At 50.2% G+C, this 17,180-nt stretch overlaps 1 protein-coding gene across 1 annotated transcript in view; it reads right to left on the minus strand.

Annotated features, from left to right (window-relative positions):
* Window positions 1–16,998, minus strand: part of MTMR4 (myotubularin related protein 4) — a 59,277-nt gene extending 42,279 nt beyond the window's left edge. The window contains exon 1 of the mRNA XM_074889917.1: window positions 16,938–16,998. The gene's annotated coding sequence lies outside the window, so the exon portion shown is untranslated. The remainder of the gene's footprint in view (window positions 1–16,937) is intronic.
* Window positions 16,999–17,180: the final 182 nt, after the last annotated feature.

The raw sequence follows: 17,180 nt of genomic DNA on the forward strand, positions 1-17,180 counted from the left end.
TTTGCAGTTGGAGCGAAACTCTCTGCACTCAGTGCCTGCCCCAGGCAGAGATTTCGTTTTAATTTCAGCTAAAGTGGTAGAGTTAGTCCTGATGTACTTAATGGGGAAAAACAAGTCCCAATATTAAACAGGGGATGTTAGAAGAAACAGCCAGGAACCCTATTAGCCTTATTTTGATCCCAAATGAAGCAGAACAGCCATCTCAAGCTTCTCAACTAATTAGAGGCTAAAAATATAATTAATTGTCAGACCACATAGTTACATGCAAAGCAGATTGTACGGGATGGTCTTTGTTATTTTAAGCAAAATTACAGGTCCAAAGGCTGTTTCTAATGAAGGCCGCTACCAGCTGGCCTTCAACAACAAAAAAATTTTACTGATGAGTAACTATTAAAAAGATTGGGCTACCAGAGCTTAGGAATGTCACAGTAATATCAGATGACGATGACAAGTTGCCAAAGTATTTGGGTTCCTCTGCAAGGCTAAGTGATCATAATTTAACTGCATCTGGGTATAACCAGAGGCAAGGTATGAATTCAGAGATCCAGAATTACCCACAAGATGAAGGGCTGTTGGAAAACAGCAGGTCATGTGCCTTAGAGAACCCCCCCCAGTCACCTCTGCGTGAGATGCTGGACAAGGAGTAGGCAAAAAGTCTACTGAAATAATATATAAAAAAGTAGTAAACAGGAGAGGTGGCAAACTGATGGCATTTCTGTCCCCAGCGCTGCAACTGCCTCCAGGCTGGCCAGAGCTAAGACAACAAGTTTGAAGCAGAAAGACAAAACCCATCTAGTGATTCAAAGCAAAACAAGCTCATGTATGCAGCTTAAAAAAATAAAATAATAGAGAAGACTTGTTCAATATGTTTAAGTATTTATGCAAAGTACAGTCAGCTCTGGGCAACTCTGCTGACAAGGATATAACTCAATCCAATTACTGGGAGATGGAGTTTCAGAATTGCATAAATTTCATCAAGCTTATGAAAAAAGCTGTCCTTTTTACTGCTTAGAGTATTTAATAGGGATCAGATACTACTTTTTGTCCAGGTCTGAATATGTGAATCCCCACAGGCCTCTGAGTAAGCAGAGCTGCCCGCGATGCCCTCGGCACACCCCACCTCCAGCTGCTCTTCCAGAGGAGATCGGTGACTCGGGATTACAGACAGAATCTCACATTCAAAGTCAACCCACCTGCGAGATGTGGGGAGGGTAGGAGATGTTCTCCCCGTGCAGGAGGCACCTCCCATGGCACTGCAGCTCCGTACATGCATTACCCATCCCAAGTACCAGGGGACAGTCTCAGAGCAAGGAGCAAGACCCGGACATCACCTCGCTCAGCCCATGGCACAGAACCAGGTACTGCCCGAGAGCTGAACCACTCTGCCTTACGCACAGCCCCCATGGCAGCTGGGAGAGGGTCACAGCTTGCAAACCCTTCCTGGCTGTCCAATCTTAAGAGTCAGTTCATGATTAAAATGCCCTGAAAGTGTTTTCCTTCTTATTAAAAACTATCAAGGCCTCTTTGAAGACTGAGTAGGCTCCTCTTGTATTTGAAGCAGGAACATCTAGGTTTCAAACACGGGATTGTACCCAAGAGATCAGACCAGGACACATAAAGCAGCTCTTCGCTGGTCTGCGGAGACCAGGGAAAGCTGCTGTAGCCAGAAACGCTCCTGACTACACAGCACCATCCTACAGGAGAAATTCACCTTTTGACCCTTAAAAACATACCCAGATTTGGCTAGTGCTTTGCTACTCCTGATGCACGCTCTCAGACCAAGTTTATACAGCTGTACAGTGAAGATGTCAGGGGCCATCCTCCGAGCCAGCGCCATTATCAGTCACGGTAACACAGTGTAACACACGGGTAACATGGGGACAGATTATCCAGCCCTGCCTGGCGGATAGCTAGGCATCAAGGAGAGAAACAGTATATGCATGTGCCAGCTACAAAGGAGGGTAGTTGAATGTGTGTGCATGGATAAGATTACAGAGAGTGCAGAGCAACAGGAGGACAGAAACCAGAGCCATGCTGGGAGAGCAAATCCCAAAGGAAGTGCTGAAGAAGTAGCAGAGCGAGGGAGCGAATGGGCAGAGCGAGCTCCGGGAAGGGATTTCAGGAGCACAACTGCTGTGGAGTCAAATGTTCTGAATGGTGAAGGGGGTAAGAATAATTTGGAGATTTTGCCAAGCTCGAGGTTTTTTGCAGCAGCAGTTCCAGTACAGCAGGTAAGGCAGGTTGAGAAGAGGGACTGCAGTCTGAATGGGCTACGTACGAGGGACTTACCATGAAAGTGGGGAAAAAAATCAGCCACAGGAGGTGAGCAGGGGCAGAGGTGAGCTCTGCCTTTAACAAGGGAGAAACTACACAGCACGGGGAAAGATTCGGAGGCAGGTGAGAAATTGAGAATGAGGGGGAAGGGGAATGGTGCAATATAGGAGAGGAATAGACAGCACAGGGTCAGAGGCAAGAGGACAAATCTGAGGAGAACTTGTGCCTGGTGCAGAGAAAGGAGTGCCATGAGAAATGCGGAGACCCAGGAAGGCACGTTGACACAGTATTTTGCCTTTTTCCCCTCTGAAAAAACAAGGTCTCCTACAGTAAAAAGGAAGGGGAAAGAAGACTGGAGAAGTCAGAGGTGTGTCTGGAGCAGCCACGGGCTTAACGCCTGACAAAAAAAGCAAAAAGCTCTTGTTTAGAGAAGACCAGAGCACATCCAACATGAGCCTTGAGCCCCCAATGCCACAGGCAGGCCTGACCCTGGAATGCTGCAATGGATGCGCTGCTGCCAGATGTGAGAATACACTTGAGATATGGGCTGGAGATCAGAGCTTGGGAAGAGCAACCGAGGGCAGAGACTGGTGGCCACAGGGGATTCTGCTGGAGCTGGGCTAGGATGAGCAACCCCAGGGTGGGAACGGCACCGGGGCACAGACAGTTTTGGGGTTTGTGCTGGTGAACGGTGGAGGACTGCCGAGGGTGGAACAAACATCGAAAGCTGCAGCCATGGTGGGAAGGGTGTGGAGAGAGATGGAGGAAAAAATGGGCAAACAAGACTAGAGCTTGGGGGAGGAAAATACCACCAGAATTTGAAAAATGCCTAACTCAGTAGGCTGGGCCAGAGACACCCACACAGTGAAGACCCCTTACTCATCTCTGCGCTCTAGTCCCAGGGAATTGCTAAGCCTGGGAACAATACTGAAGTGGTCAAATGACAACTTGTTTTGTGGAAAAGTGAAGAAAAGGGGGAGAGGGAGATCTCCACAGCGCATCCAAGCCACAGGACCACTCTGTCCATCCCATCCTTTCCTCTGCCAAGGTTGCCCTGCCATGTCTTGCTCAGCCAGGTGACAGGAGAGATGGATACAACATAGAGGAGCCAGTAAACAGTTTACACCACACACACAGGCAGACAGACTGACAGACTCCAGCTCGGAGGACACCTACAGCAAGAAGGGTCCAGCAGTGCCACCCAGATGTCATCAAGATGTGCAGGATTACAAGGGAAGAGAACAGAGCCCAGCGCTTTGCCAGACCCCTAATGAGCACCGCTATCCATCACTGCAATGATTTTAAGCTTAATTAATTTCAGCAGCATGCCTGCCTGCCAGCTGACTCCACTACATTAAGAGCAGTGAAATCAGAGTTTCAAGGGGAAACCAGTAACTGCAAAGGAAGCCCCACATACTGCAGAGCAGGACCATCAGCATGCCTTACTCAGCATCTCCTTTCTCTTACCAAGGCTGTGGCAGTGAAATACTTTGCTCTGCAGGCGAAGCAGCCCAGGGCTGGGGGCAGCCGGTGGCACCAGGTGGCAGCAGCACACCAGGGACGCTCCCCTGCCAGGTCAGCCTCTGCCTCCTCCTTCATCTTCCTAACGAACTGGCAGAGAACAGGGACTGGCAAAGGCTCTGCGCGATGCCACACACACTGCCATCGCTGCGCTGATTCACTTCCCATCTCAGCCAGCGAGAAGCTGAGACACCAGCAGAGAGCGAGACAGACCCCTCATTCATTTCAACGGCACCTGGAGGAGCCATGAACCTAAAGAGTCCTCACCACCCCCGTGCCATCCCCACCCTCCAGGCCTTTCATCCCAAGCCGGCAGAGAAGGGATTTGAAGCCAAGGCTCCAAGCTGAACTTCATAACCACCGGACTAACAGAGACAGGAAGCACAGCTTTGGCAAACATTTCCAAAGCCCCCTGTAACTCCAGCCCGTTGTTCTCCAGTTTTGTTTGCTTTTCTTTAAAAAAAGCAGTTGGGACATTTCAAGTCACAATTAAGCCTTTATTCAAGTACAAACAATTGCCTGGTCCCTACCCAAAGCAGTGCAGATGGACCCATCCCAGCTGCAATCCAGGCTCCTGCCTGCTCCCAGTTCTCTGCCTGTAGCCCCAGAGACACACATGGGCACGGGGCTCCCTCTCATTCTGCTCCTGGCAGCCCCGTTACCTCCCTCCACACCGCGCCGTGCTCAGATTTTAACTCAATCTCAGGAAGGAAACAGCAGCAACTTCAAGGAAATGGTGCCTGCGCTACTGAGGTCACATCCCCAAGTCTCCAGGCAGGAGAAGCACTGTTTAAACTGGTCTCTGTGCAAACACTCATTCCTTCTTATGCATCAGGAGAATTCACCTTTTAATTCCCATCAACTTGTGGAGTCTTTGACAGCCGCAGTTTTCTTTGAAAGGCAGTCTTTGTGACTGTAGAAAAAAAGCCTGAAATATGCAATCCAAACACACCAGAAGGGTCAGAAATCAAAAGATAAAAGTCCTGAAGCGTGCCACTCCCCGTCTCCACCCCATACCAACTCTCCCCAGCCAAGTTCATGGCTCTTCAGAGCACCCAGCTGCAATACGCTCGTACTCACCATCTGGGGACTTTAAAATAATTTCAGCTAAACAGCAGCAACACAACTTCAGCCCAGTTGCTATTACAAATGTAAGTTCTATTACTCTCTTATACAGGTGTGTAAACATACCCATCCGGTATTATTTCAGAAGTTCTAAGGTTTCCAAGGCATCTGCCTGCAGCCAGCAGGACCGACAAGGGAAGCATACCCTAAAGGCAGCTGGAGGCCAGGCAGGATACCTCTGGCATCCAAACTGGTACTAGACTAAACTGGTACCTGTCTACAAGCATCTGGATCCCCCCTAGGATTCAACAGAAACAGAGTCTGAAAGAAAAAAAATATTTCTGTTATTCCAGGTGATCGCATGCCCTATAACAGTCCTGCAACACTATGGGGTTTGACAGCCCCGAGATGGCCACGCTTCCAGCTGTGTCTCCTCAGCACCGAAACCCCCGGGCTTGCTGTGCATGTGCTGCTGACCAGAGGCAGAGCCAGGCCAGAACCATGAACCACCATTCGCATACAAAATTTCTAGGAGAGCCTGTTTCCTCCAAGGGTAATTTTCCTCCATAGGAAGAAAAATGAATGATTTTTTTTTTAGTTACCCACGTAAACACGTACATGAAGAAGCTACAACTGAAACTAGAGCAGGTCTGAGAGAACAACAACACATCGAGATTTCTTCTCTTGACTCACCCAAACCAAGCCCAGTTTTCTCAGCAGCCTCCCCACAACCAGATGCACCTACAAGAGGAGGAGGATCCTGCACCAGGGTCTTCAGCAGTGACAGCAACTCTCAACCCCTTGAAACGTAGCTGGGAACACACATCCCTGCTGAACACTTCTGCTCCTGGTGGAAACCCAGTTCCTCTCTAAAACTTGCAATAATTGCACCATTATCAAATTAAGTACACAGCTCCACCTTCCACAGGAAGGATGCTCTAAAACAGTGATGAACACCTGCTCAGGGTTTCTACCACCAAGCTACAGGAAGACAGATGATCACAAGAGGAGAGGAAAACCCTTGAGTTGTTACTAATAAGCTAAGAGCTCACTTTCAATTACACATTCAGCTTGAAATTTGTCGCTTTTTGCTGAGCACAGGCATCCAACGGTCAAACCTGCCAGCTCCTGCGGAAGTGACGGGTTTGCGGGCAGCTTTTCCGGATGGTACGTTATGACGACAGCCTGGATGTCCTCCTTCCCCATGCCACTGCAGAGAGGAGCCCTCTCAGGGCTTCGTGTTGTCACCACTGCTCTTCCCTACCAGGCACGTACAACAATGAACTCAGAAACCTGCACCTCATGAGGCTTTTCCTGGGTATCACACAGCTCCCTCCCAATACCAAGCAAATACTTAACCTGGCCTTTAACAATCCTCCTTTCCCACCCCAACCCCTGAAATCTCTGGTTGAAAAAGATTAAACTGGAGACTCTGGTCTTTAACTTCTAGGTATCTAGAGCCTTCAAAAATGTTTTGCAATTTAGCAGTGAAAAATCATGTGAAGGGACTGCCTTGCACACTGACCTGCTTTCATTAATAAACTCACCTCAAATGATGTGGGCAGGACAGCAAGTTCAGGTGATCTTAACTGCTACCATCTCTGCTCTCTACCATGACCTTAACTGTTTCTAAAAACAGTGCTGTCCATGACATCCTCTCAAAAGGCACTCTTAGAAAGGGAAATCCCCAGCCAATCAATAAAAGGAAAGAGAAGGCAATTTGATATATATAGCAAGTCCCCTGCTTATCCAGCAGCAAGAGCTGCACAAATTCACAAGCACTGTCCCTTCCCCACTACCAGCTTCCACCAGGACAGGGTATGAAGACGCCACCCGACAAGGTCAGTACTGAAAGGAGCCTGAGGATTTATACTCATCTACTGCAATTCACACAGATTTTTTTAGTGCTAGAAACAGAGCCTGGGATTTCCTACCTTTAGTGACTGTATTAAAAGTCATTAAGGATCAAATTCCTGCCTCTAAAAGGTTTAAGACAAAAATAAAATGTGTTAGACTTACTATATCTAAACACAAAGACAAATCTCATAAGGCCAGGGGATTTTTATCATTTTTGCTCAAATATGAGATAGTCACCTTCCTCCCGTCAGCACATCGGTGACACGCACAGATGAAACCCCATGGCCGAACCAGCGGCGGTTCTATCGGCAATGTCAGCTGAAGCCAGATTTTCCCCAGCACTGCGTATTCATTTCAGCACACGCTCTGCAACACAAGCCAGCACCCGGGGCCGCAGCACGACAGCTCCGGGTGCCGGCAGGCATGGGGAACAGGCAGAGCGGAAACCTGCGTCTGTGAAAGAAGTCAGAGTCACAGCACTCGAGGAGGTGTCCCGCTTCTTGTATCGCTCCAGTAACAGCCCTTTGCTCTGCGATTTTTGGGGGTGGGAAGAAGCAGGAGGGGCAGCACAGTTACCCGCAGCACAAGTGTGGTGGGATCCCGGCCGCTGGGCGCCCCGCTCCCCAGGGAGTGCCAACAGATGAACCAGCTGCTCGTTCGAGCTTTGATTTCGACTGCTTCGTCATTAGTAAAACACGCTGAAAATGTGACTTCCTCTGCTACAAGACCTATTGAACCTTTTCTGAGAAGTCTAAGTAACTTCCTCTCATATTTCAATAAAAGAAGGCAAACCCACAGGCAGAACAGTTTATCTCATTCTTCTGGAAATTCCTCTAGTAGAAACACCTATTGAAGAAGGAAAGATGCAGTAGAAGAGAGACAAAGGGAGGGAGGGGGTTTCACTTCTCCTCAAGCCTGTGTTTTATTATGAAACAAAACTGTTAGTCCACTTTACAGAACGAAAACACTTTTGCTTCCTCTTTTGCCTCATTTAGCAACGGCAATGAAAGCTCTGCACACTGTTTCCTAATGAGGCAGTTAGAAGTCTGCATAGAACCTCTGCATTCAACAGTTTTATATTAAAAAATAACCTCCATTTACTCTCCTTGCTGAACAAAACAGGCTCTGTCTAGGATCATCTTATCCAGCATCCAAAGGTGCTTGGCTACCCTCTTTCTGATGGAAACGCAGAGAGCAGGCAGCAGAAAGGTATCCATCTGCCCGCTGGCACGCCAGGAGGGACGACACTCCCCAGAGAGCAGTGCTAGCAGACTGAATATATTAACTTTTCAAATTACAGAAAGGGGAAAGAGCAAAGAACAGAGTAGGTAAGAAGTGATCTCGTGCCAGTCCAAGGAAGTGCAAAGGACAGGAGGGAGGGGTATGAGTCGCTTGCTGGCACATACCAGCCCTGGCATCCATTCCTCGTGTGGATCTGCATCCAGTTTGTGCTGGCTGCCTGCCGGTAACATGGCTTTCCCTCCGGCAGCTGCCTGCAATATGTCTCCAGGCCGCCCTATAATGAGCACAGTACCGTGGGTGCTAGAAGCTACCGGCTCTCCTAACAGGAACGGTCAGTGGTGTGAGTCAGCCGCAGGCACAAGAAAGGACATGACCAATTCTTCAGACAAAAGCATGCCCGTTCATTCATTTCTTCTGATCATTTATTTGTCTTAAAGTACTGTAGAGGCTTCCCTGCAGGCCTAGCTCCTCTCTTCTCAGCCTGAGGCCACTCCATTAATTATCACTTCCTGCACCAAGTCTCATCCCTCACCTTCAGCAAGCAGAGAAACTCCTCTCCAACACAGTTCTTCATGCTACCAACTCGCTGTGCTACAAAGAGAAAGCATCTGCTCTAAGGTTGGCACCCTGATAACCCACAGTATCACGACGTTATACAGGAACACTGTCAACATCATCGCTTAATGGTTCAGGCAAAGATTAATTTTGCCCGGGTCACCTCTGAAAGACACTGCCTCTCCGAAGCTCCCACTCAGTATTCTCACCAGGCACTGCAGACGCCCACTTGAAGGATCACAACTGCCAGGCTGAGGAACAGAAACGATCACAGCTGTCAGGCCAACATCAGCAGAAAGATCAGAGCAAAGCTGCTCCAGCAACAACTTTGGTTAAGGTACCGTTTCCACTCCAGGCAGAGGAGCACTTGACACTGCCCTAAAGATGGTGCAATTTGGCAAAGCTACAGGGAAAGTCTGGGACCTGCTCTTGGGTCCCTTTGGGGATTTCTGCACAGTGGCTGGGAGTCTCCCACCACGGCCCCTTCCCTTACCACAGCACTTCTAACGAAAAGATTGTGTATTCTTCCTGTTATGTGCCCTTTAGTTACAATTGCCACTAGGATGATGCGTTACAGGTTCAACCCCCCCTGGAAAATAGGGACTTCACAGCTTAAACAAGCACTTCTCCTTTGAAATCAAGGTACTTTCTCTTCCCATAGGCAGCTAAATCCACACATGAAAGCCCAGTGTACATCAATAACAGACATTCAGAGCCCAATATACTTTTCATCTGCCTGAGTTAGAGACAACAAGGCCCTGAGCAGGGTGGCAGTACGGGAGATGGAGAGGAATAGAAAGGATACCCAGCACTGGGTTACCCAGGGGATGATAAAACTCCCTAAATCTAGTAATAAAATAACTTTATAAAGGCACTTGACCACACAAGCTCTAGTACCAATCTGAGCCTAGCAGTGTTAAGAGCTGACATCAGTACCAAAACTCACCATCACCTGGTTAACAGACCGTCAGCTCAGCTAGACTACAAGTTTTACATGAAGAGCCACCACTGACCTCAGCTCTGTCCCCCACCCTGGACACAGTGTTACTCCCTGCTCCTGCAAAGAAGCAGCACACCGAGCCCCTGGCACCTTGTGGAAACCAGGTTCAGACAGAGAGTTCCCTTGCTGCAAGCAAGATGAGATTTCTCTTTTCTCAGACTCCCTCTCTCTATATCCACAGCTACTTGCTGGGTTTGCACACAGACCCGTGGCCTCCAGATATCACCAGGTCACCAGAGGAGGTGTGCAGAAAGAGAGGGCACTGGGAGCTTGCTTTTCCTAGAGTAGCTGTCTCTCATCAGCTGCTTGTAAAGGGCATGGATATGAAAAATGCACGCCAGTAGCTCCCCGACAGAGAAACATTAAGCACCGGCTATTTCTAGAAGCAGAAGATCTCCCCTCCATACCAGGCAGGTGATGAACAGCCTTGTGCAGGTGAGAGATATGTTTGCAGAGGACTGAGAAGAACCAGGCACATTGTCTAGAAGCACAAAGGATTCAGATACACAGAAGTAAAGCTGATACCCCAGAAAGAGGAGACAGAGTTAATCCCACTGCAGGGATCCCAGCCATTACGCTGTCTAACCCATTGGGACTGTAGGGAAATGGCTGCCCAGCAGCACGGCAAACAGAGGCAGGCAGATATTCATCGCACCAGAACTCAGCAGCAGTTCCCCAAGCCACGAGGGCCTCAGCTTCAAAAAAAAAAAAAAAAAAAAAAGCAGCACTGAACTATAGCATCAAAGGAAATCTCTCACATACAGAGGACATAAAAGTATCAGGCTGTGACAAACCCTGGAGTCACCCCACTTGTCACACTGGAGGAGCAATGGAGAGGGAATGAGGGGCTTACAAGGGCCCAGACCTACCCTGGGGAAGTTGACAGCAGGACTCCAAAATATGAACTGTACTTCAGCACAGCCAAGGGGAAAATTTAATACCCCAGGTCACTAGTAACATACAGCAGACACAGCATCCTCAGTGGTACCTAAAGCATCTTAAAAAAAAACTACTCTGATGCTTCCAGAGGAGCTCACCAAATCCCACTTCACTGTGCATCTCCCACCAACCCCAGCAAATACATTACTGCTGTACTTTCCCCACTCAAAGACAGCCTTCTGCCCCCCCAGGCTGCTCCATTTCACATCTGACTTCAGCTCCCCCAAGCCTCGTGCCTGAAGAGACTCACTTCCACTTACCCAAGTCTGACCTTCAGGGCAGCACAGGCTTTTTGGTTTGCACCCAGATGCCATGGGCTTGCTCCAAAGTTCTCAGCAAGAATCGAGCATTTTAGCCTTTGGGAAGTTCAGTCTACCATTAGGGAAGGAAGGCAGAAGTGCCTTTGGCTCTGGGGCAGCTGCAGCCCTGACCTGGCGGGAGGCAGGAACAGGGCTGTGCAGTCTGGCCAAAAAGCAGAAGTACAAGCCCAAACGATGCTGACTGGAGTGAGAAGCAACAACTCCGGGGGTCCTTACATCCCCCTAAACCTACACCCAAACACGCCGGGTCACGAGGAACCGATCGGGTGACGATGCTGCCAGGTGGTAGCGGCAGGCAAGCCGTGCTGCAGGAAGCACGGGCACCGACCTGAGCTCTGGGCTGGCAGCCAGCCACGCTCTCCCCAAGTACCCTCAGTAAGATGTTCTCAAAACAGGGTGTAGGTGCCTCACAAACAAGATACCAAACAGGACAATGGCTCCTCTCATTCCCATTAAATAAGTGACACAGGTGGAACTCTGGCTCTGTCATGCTGTGCGCTGGTGGCACCGAGTGCTACGTGTCAGTCATGCTCCAGCAATAAAGTGCACTTCCGCCGATTACTTTGAAAGATTAAAAAAATTTTTATTGTGAATCCAGGCAGTACAGTTGAAATAAGGGAGGCGACTGAATAGATTTGTGCTCGATTGCCACAAGGCACTCATCCACTCAGAGAAGCTGGCTACTTCAACAAGTTTCTAGAATAAAACAAAACAACAAAACCCTCTAAAGCTTCCAGAAGGAACAATGCAAACTGCACCCCTTGCTTGGAGCAGTCCTCAGTTTCAACAGAGACCATCACAGAAAGACTGGCAGAGTCTAAGCAATTGAACTGACTGTAAAGTAGAAATGCTTTGAGGGTCCTTACCATAAAGCTGTCACTCACAAGCAGTACCATGTCCAAGCACGTTCTGCCAGAGAGAACAATTCCACAATTCCATTTTGCAATGAAGAACTGGTCAGGTTGGAAGAGGAACAACGACTCTGCTTTCCAGTCAGCGCTGTCTGAGCTATGAAATGGAAGAAAGCTGAACTCTAGAGAACACCCTGCCACAAATGTGGGCTTAAGTTCAGATACAAGACTTTGCCCTCAAGCAGATAAGTTGTGAGCTGTGTCTACCTATGTCTCTGCTGCCAGGACAGACTCCTCCAAAGAGGGGTGGAGCTGACAGTTAGCAGCCTCAGCAAAAGTCACCAGATTTGGCTTCTTGCTAGGCCTCAGACAGAGGTGCTCAACATATAGCCTGGACTTTGCCATCAGAACAGTGCCATCCACTTTATTCCTAGCTAACACCATTTCCGAGGCTTAGGTAAAATCTCAGTCCTCGTTGCCATCCCTCCTGTGAATGCCCTGCCCGTCCTCCGCAGTGCGACCAGATCCGCACCCTTGCGAGAGACAGTGCAATATTTCTTTCCCCCAGGAAAATAAATATTGGCAAAAGCAAAACTCTATTGTGCATGCCCAGGACAGCTGACCTTCACGGGGTTTATAGTGCATGAGATCAGCTGTATCAAACATGCTGTTGAGCAAACACTCCACCTAGAAGATAAGCAATATGATCCACGAGGGAAGGAAAATTGGTATTGCTCTCAATCAGAGACTAAAAGGAATAAGGCACCTACAAACGCACACAGCATAAAAGGAAGCCTCTGAGGCCAGTAACTTGATATGTGTTGAAACAGAATATACAGACATGTAACTCTCCTCTCTCGGGATAGGCCCTGGGCAGGCTTCTCCCTCCTGAATAAGAAGTTTGAGGGCATCTCTCGACTGAGAAAGAGCAACAGAGTCAAAATAATAAGTAACAAAGCATTACTGCTAAGAGCAGGAACCATCTGTTTAGTTTTGTTGTTGCTATATCCCATTAATGCTACCTCCCTTAGGAAAGCCAACACGCTGCTTTCAAATCTACCATACACAGATCGCTCAGGTCTGCAGGAAGATGCTGCAAAACAAATCCCATGCAAAACTATTCCCACAATTTGATCCCCATCCCCAGCGAAGCACCCTGGAAAAGGGGAAGGAGCAACTCCAGCTCAGAGGCAAACCCAGGTACAGCACTGACTGGAGGCTCCACGCCAAAACCTCAGCGGGAGGAAGGCTGAGCACAAACACAGCGGGGAGCTGTGTCGGACGGTGTCTCGATAGACCCTAAACCTCCACATGCATCAAACCCTCGCAGCAGCTGTCAGAGTGGCCAAGACCGGAGATAAATGAAGCAAAGCCAGAGGGAAATAGGTGGCAGGTTAAGGGGGATGTGTGTGTGCAGCCCAAAAAGGACTCCAGGAGTTCAAGCTTAGAGAGAAGAGCTCCCCGGTACCAGCACATTCTCTCTGGCAGGAAAATGGGCTCATTTCAAACGGGATTCAACCACTGGATGTGTTTCAGTTTCATTTCAGTTCACGTTCCCAGTTAAAAGAGACGATTTTCCTGTGCAGGCAAGGAACCAGGCACCACCCCGGAGTACACAGCAACACAGTGCATTGCTGCTGCCGGAGCCTTTCAAATCAATCACAACGCCTAAAGCTCTGGCTGCAAAGCTGAAGCACCTCGCACCAGGGCAGCTTCCGTCCTCACAGAAATTCATCATCTCTGACAGAAATTATGCCCAATTTCCTTGGATTTGGTTCTGGGCCCCAAGGAGCAGATGCGGTTGTACTTGTTGCAAAGGCAGAGAGCAAGACAGCAACCAAACAACATGCACTCGAAAGTAGGCCTGAACAGGCATTTACTATTTATAAGCTAATCATCTGATCCCTCCTAAGGGAAATCCTATCCTTTCGGGCTGTCGAGAGCACGAGTAACTGCACAGTCTCCACAGGACTGCTAGGGAGGAACAGAAGGGAAGCAATTATATCAGAGAGGAGCGCGCTCAGAGCGCTCAGGCAAAATTCCTCCCTGCTCCGTAACAGCGCAGGCATCCTCCTGGAGAGCGAGCCAGGGATTATGAACAGGGATTAATCCGTTACGCTAATTTGTTAAGAGCAAAATAATTTTTTAAAGAGTAGTCTTCTCCATTAATCGTTATCCAAAAAGGGCTCTGATCTAGTTCTGCAAATGTTGACATTTTCCTGCAAGCAGTGATAGAGGAGAGTCTCACGATAAGGGCCCGCATTGAAATCCAGAAACACGCCAACAAGCAGAAAACTGGCTGGCTGGAGCTACCTTGAAGGGTGGGCAAGCGAGGATGGAAGAGAAAGGTATGAACTTTCATAATTGCCTGCTAGTTCCTCGGGGAACATTCCCATTCCTGTCCTGGGAAGTTGAGCGTCATGTACAAGTATGCAGCACAGATTTTTTTTTTTTTATTCCTGTTCACCTTTCTCCCTGATAAAAATAATCTGGGTTAGATTATACTGCCTGATTTTCTTGTAAAACAATGCTCAGTCATTTCTAACGCAACTGCACACACTCTCAATGCAACCACACGCACCCCTGAGAAACAGTCTCATTTTCTCTCTAGTCTCTTTAACTTTTTTCACTTACCAATTTATTACTGAGAACAACTCTCTCCCCCAGATGACAGCAGCCTCTAAAGATGAGCTGAGGATACAGAATAGGAGTGGAAATAGCTCTGTCTCAAACAGCACAGACTAAAGCAATGTCTCTTGCAGGAGAAGGCCCAGCTCCCAGAGCAATCCTCACAAACAGGGTGGACAAGAGCCATCCAGGTCTGGTGCCTGCCCTCAGGTGAGCAAAGCTCAGCAAGATGCAGGCCACCAGGAGAGGGAAGTCGCTGCACACATCATCCCCTCGGCTCCCACCAGAGCTGGGACAAGGGCGACTTTGAAAAGCCCCACGTGAACAAAAAACAAAAGCAAGCCACTGCATATTTTGGTAGATCGAGATAACAATAAAAGCTGGCGCAGCGGCATGCTCCAAAGCCTCCGTATCGTGGTAAGATCTAGCCCTAAAGCGTCCCTTGATTTTTTTTTTTTTTTTCCTTTTAGCTTGCTACAGACGAATCTGACAGCTAAGTGACACTGTCAGCAAGACAAAAGGCTGGACATTGCCACAAAACTAACAGCAATGATACATCTGAGGAAATTTCCCTGTTCAGGCTCTTTCAGAAAAGTCAAATAACTGTCACTGCCAGTGTAAACAGACTCCTGCAAACGCAGCAAAGGAAACTGGAAACCAGATGTTCCTAGAAATTAATAAGTAAAACTTTAAAAATTATTTCCCAGTCTTCATCTCAGTTTTACTTATTCATCTTCCAGCAAACACCCTGAAAGACATTATGGCCACCTTGCAAACTCCCCAGCAGAGCAGACCACAAAACTTCCCAGGCTGTTAGCTGAGCTGCAATACTTGCCATTGCTTTTATTAAAAAAAGCATTGAGGCTTGTTGTAAAAGGTGCCAGCAAACACAAAGTCATCACTGACTTTGGGAAGTTTGTTCTCATGCTTGATTCTCTGTCACTAACAAATACATGCTTTGGTTTCCATGTACTCACTTATATACCACCACCAGCCATACTGAATTCCCACAGACCAGCTTCTGTCTTCCACAAGTACACACAGACTGACCAAATTTTGTCGTTGCATGAAGCAGATGGAGCTCTCATCACCGCATGGCAGCTTTTTTTTCACCTTTAATCCCACCATCACGCATCGTCTCTGAACTCTGCCCAGCTTTCCACCAGCCTTCACACCACACAGAGCCACCAAACCCGGCTGTAGCAGCGCTCAAGTGTTTGCACCAGTGTGGGAGCTGAGCTCAGGCATCCCCCCCTCCTCCTCCTCCTCCTCCACAGAGGCCACCTTCTCCTGCTGCCTCCAGCCCTGCTGTCCGTGTTCAACGTGTTCGTGAACCCAGGCAGAAATTACTGCTTCCTAGGACAGACCTCACTCCTTCCTCCCTTGTTTCTCTGACTATTCCTGAACAGTTTGCTTCCTCTGGTAATAGTGCGGCCTTGCCAAAAGCACAGTGCCAAACTAGCCAGACCACTGTATCGGATCCTCATCTCTTATTTTCCACTCAGCGCTCCGAGTCACTTGTGCACTTCAACAGTTTTTAGCTGCAAACTTTCTTCAGGTCATTGACAAAACCAGCAGTAGGATCCTTATGAGACCATTAACATAATGTCCCCAGTGTTCCAGGAGCCACTAATTTAACACAGGTTACTTTGAGCTCATCCCCCTTCAGCTAATTCAGCTGCAAAACCCAAAGGCATCATATCAAGTGCTTTAGGGAAACCTATGTTTACAACACGTAGCTGTTTGAGGGTTTTTTTTGTTCAGTATGTGTCAAACCTGCAACAACACTGTCTCCACACAAACTCCAGCCACCAGCAGTGTCAAACCAGCACAGAAAGCTTCACCGGCTTCTACCCAACACGGAGGGGAGGCACCTTCTCCAAAAAACAGCAACGGGGGGCAGGAGGCACCGGGCAAACGCCCCCCCCCCCCCCCCCCCCAAGCGGGCTGCAGGGTGATCGGAGTCTCCGGCAGATTAACCAGCTCCCCGCCGTTACCACGGCCGGTGCGGGGATCCCCCACCCGCGAAGAGCCTCCAGGGGGGATCTCCATGGCCCTTGGCAGGAGGGCGGCGGGCCCGCTGCCGAGGTCTCCCGCACGCCTCACCGCGGCTGCGGGCCGCCCGCTGCCGCCGCGGGGTTAGGAAAGGGCCGCCGCTCCCGGTACAACGGGGCGGAGGCTCTGCAGAGCCGCCGGACCGAGCGGCAGGGCCGGCAGCGAGCTGGCTACCTCCGCCCCGGGCCTGACCGGCGGAAGCCCCGCGTCTCCTTCCTTCTTAACGTAAACCAGCCTCTACCCGACGGTGGCATCTCGGGGCCGCCCCCCGCAGCCACCGGCCACCCCGCGCCGCGGCGGGCAGCAGCGCAGGCTGGCCCGGGCCCGCCACCAGCGCCCATCCCACCGGGACCGGGCCGCGGGCCCACCACCGCCGTCTCAGCGCTGCCGCCACCGGGCCGGCAGCCGCCCCTCACAGACAGGCCCGGAGAGGCCCCGCTCACCGGGCGGCGGCGGCGGGGAGGAGGAGGAGGAGGAGACGGAGAAAGGAGGAGGAGCGGGGCCCGGCCGGGAGACGGGGAGAAGACTGAGGAGCGCCGAGGGGCCCGGGCAGAGCCGGGCCGGAAGCAGAGGCCGCGCTCAGGGCTCGCGGGGCGGCGGGAGGGGAGGGGGGAACCGGCGGGGTCTCACCTGGCTCCGACCGCGCCGCTCCCGCCTCTGCCGCGTGCAGCTCCCCACCCTGCCCCCCCCCCACCGACCCGCGCGGCGCAGCCAATCAGCGCCCGGCGCCGCCGGCACCGCCAGCCAATGAACAGAGCGAACGCGTCCCCGCCCAGCACCACCGGCGGTCAGAGCCCGCCCTTCTCCTCGCCCGCAAGCCTATCCCGTGACCCGGCGCGGCGCCCGGCGGGGGGCGGGAACCGGCATGCGGCG

The sequence above is a fragment of the Strix uralensis genome, chromosome 20 (genome assembly GCF_047716275.1).
Source record: "Strix uralensis isolate ZFMK-TIS-50842 chromosome 20, bStrUra1, whole genome shotgun sequence".
NCBI classification, from domain to species: Eukaryota; Metazoa; Chordata; class Aves; order Strigiformes; family Strigidae; genus Strix; species Strix uralensis.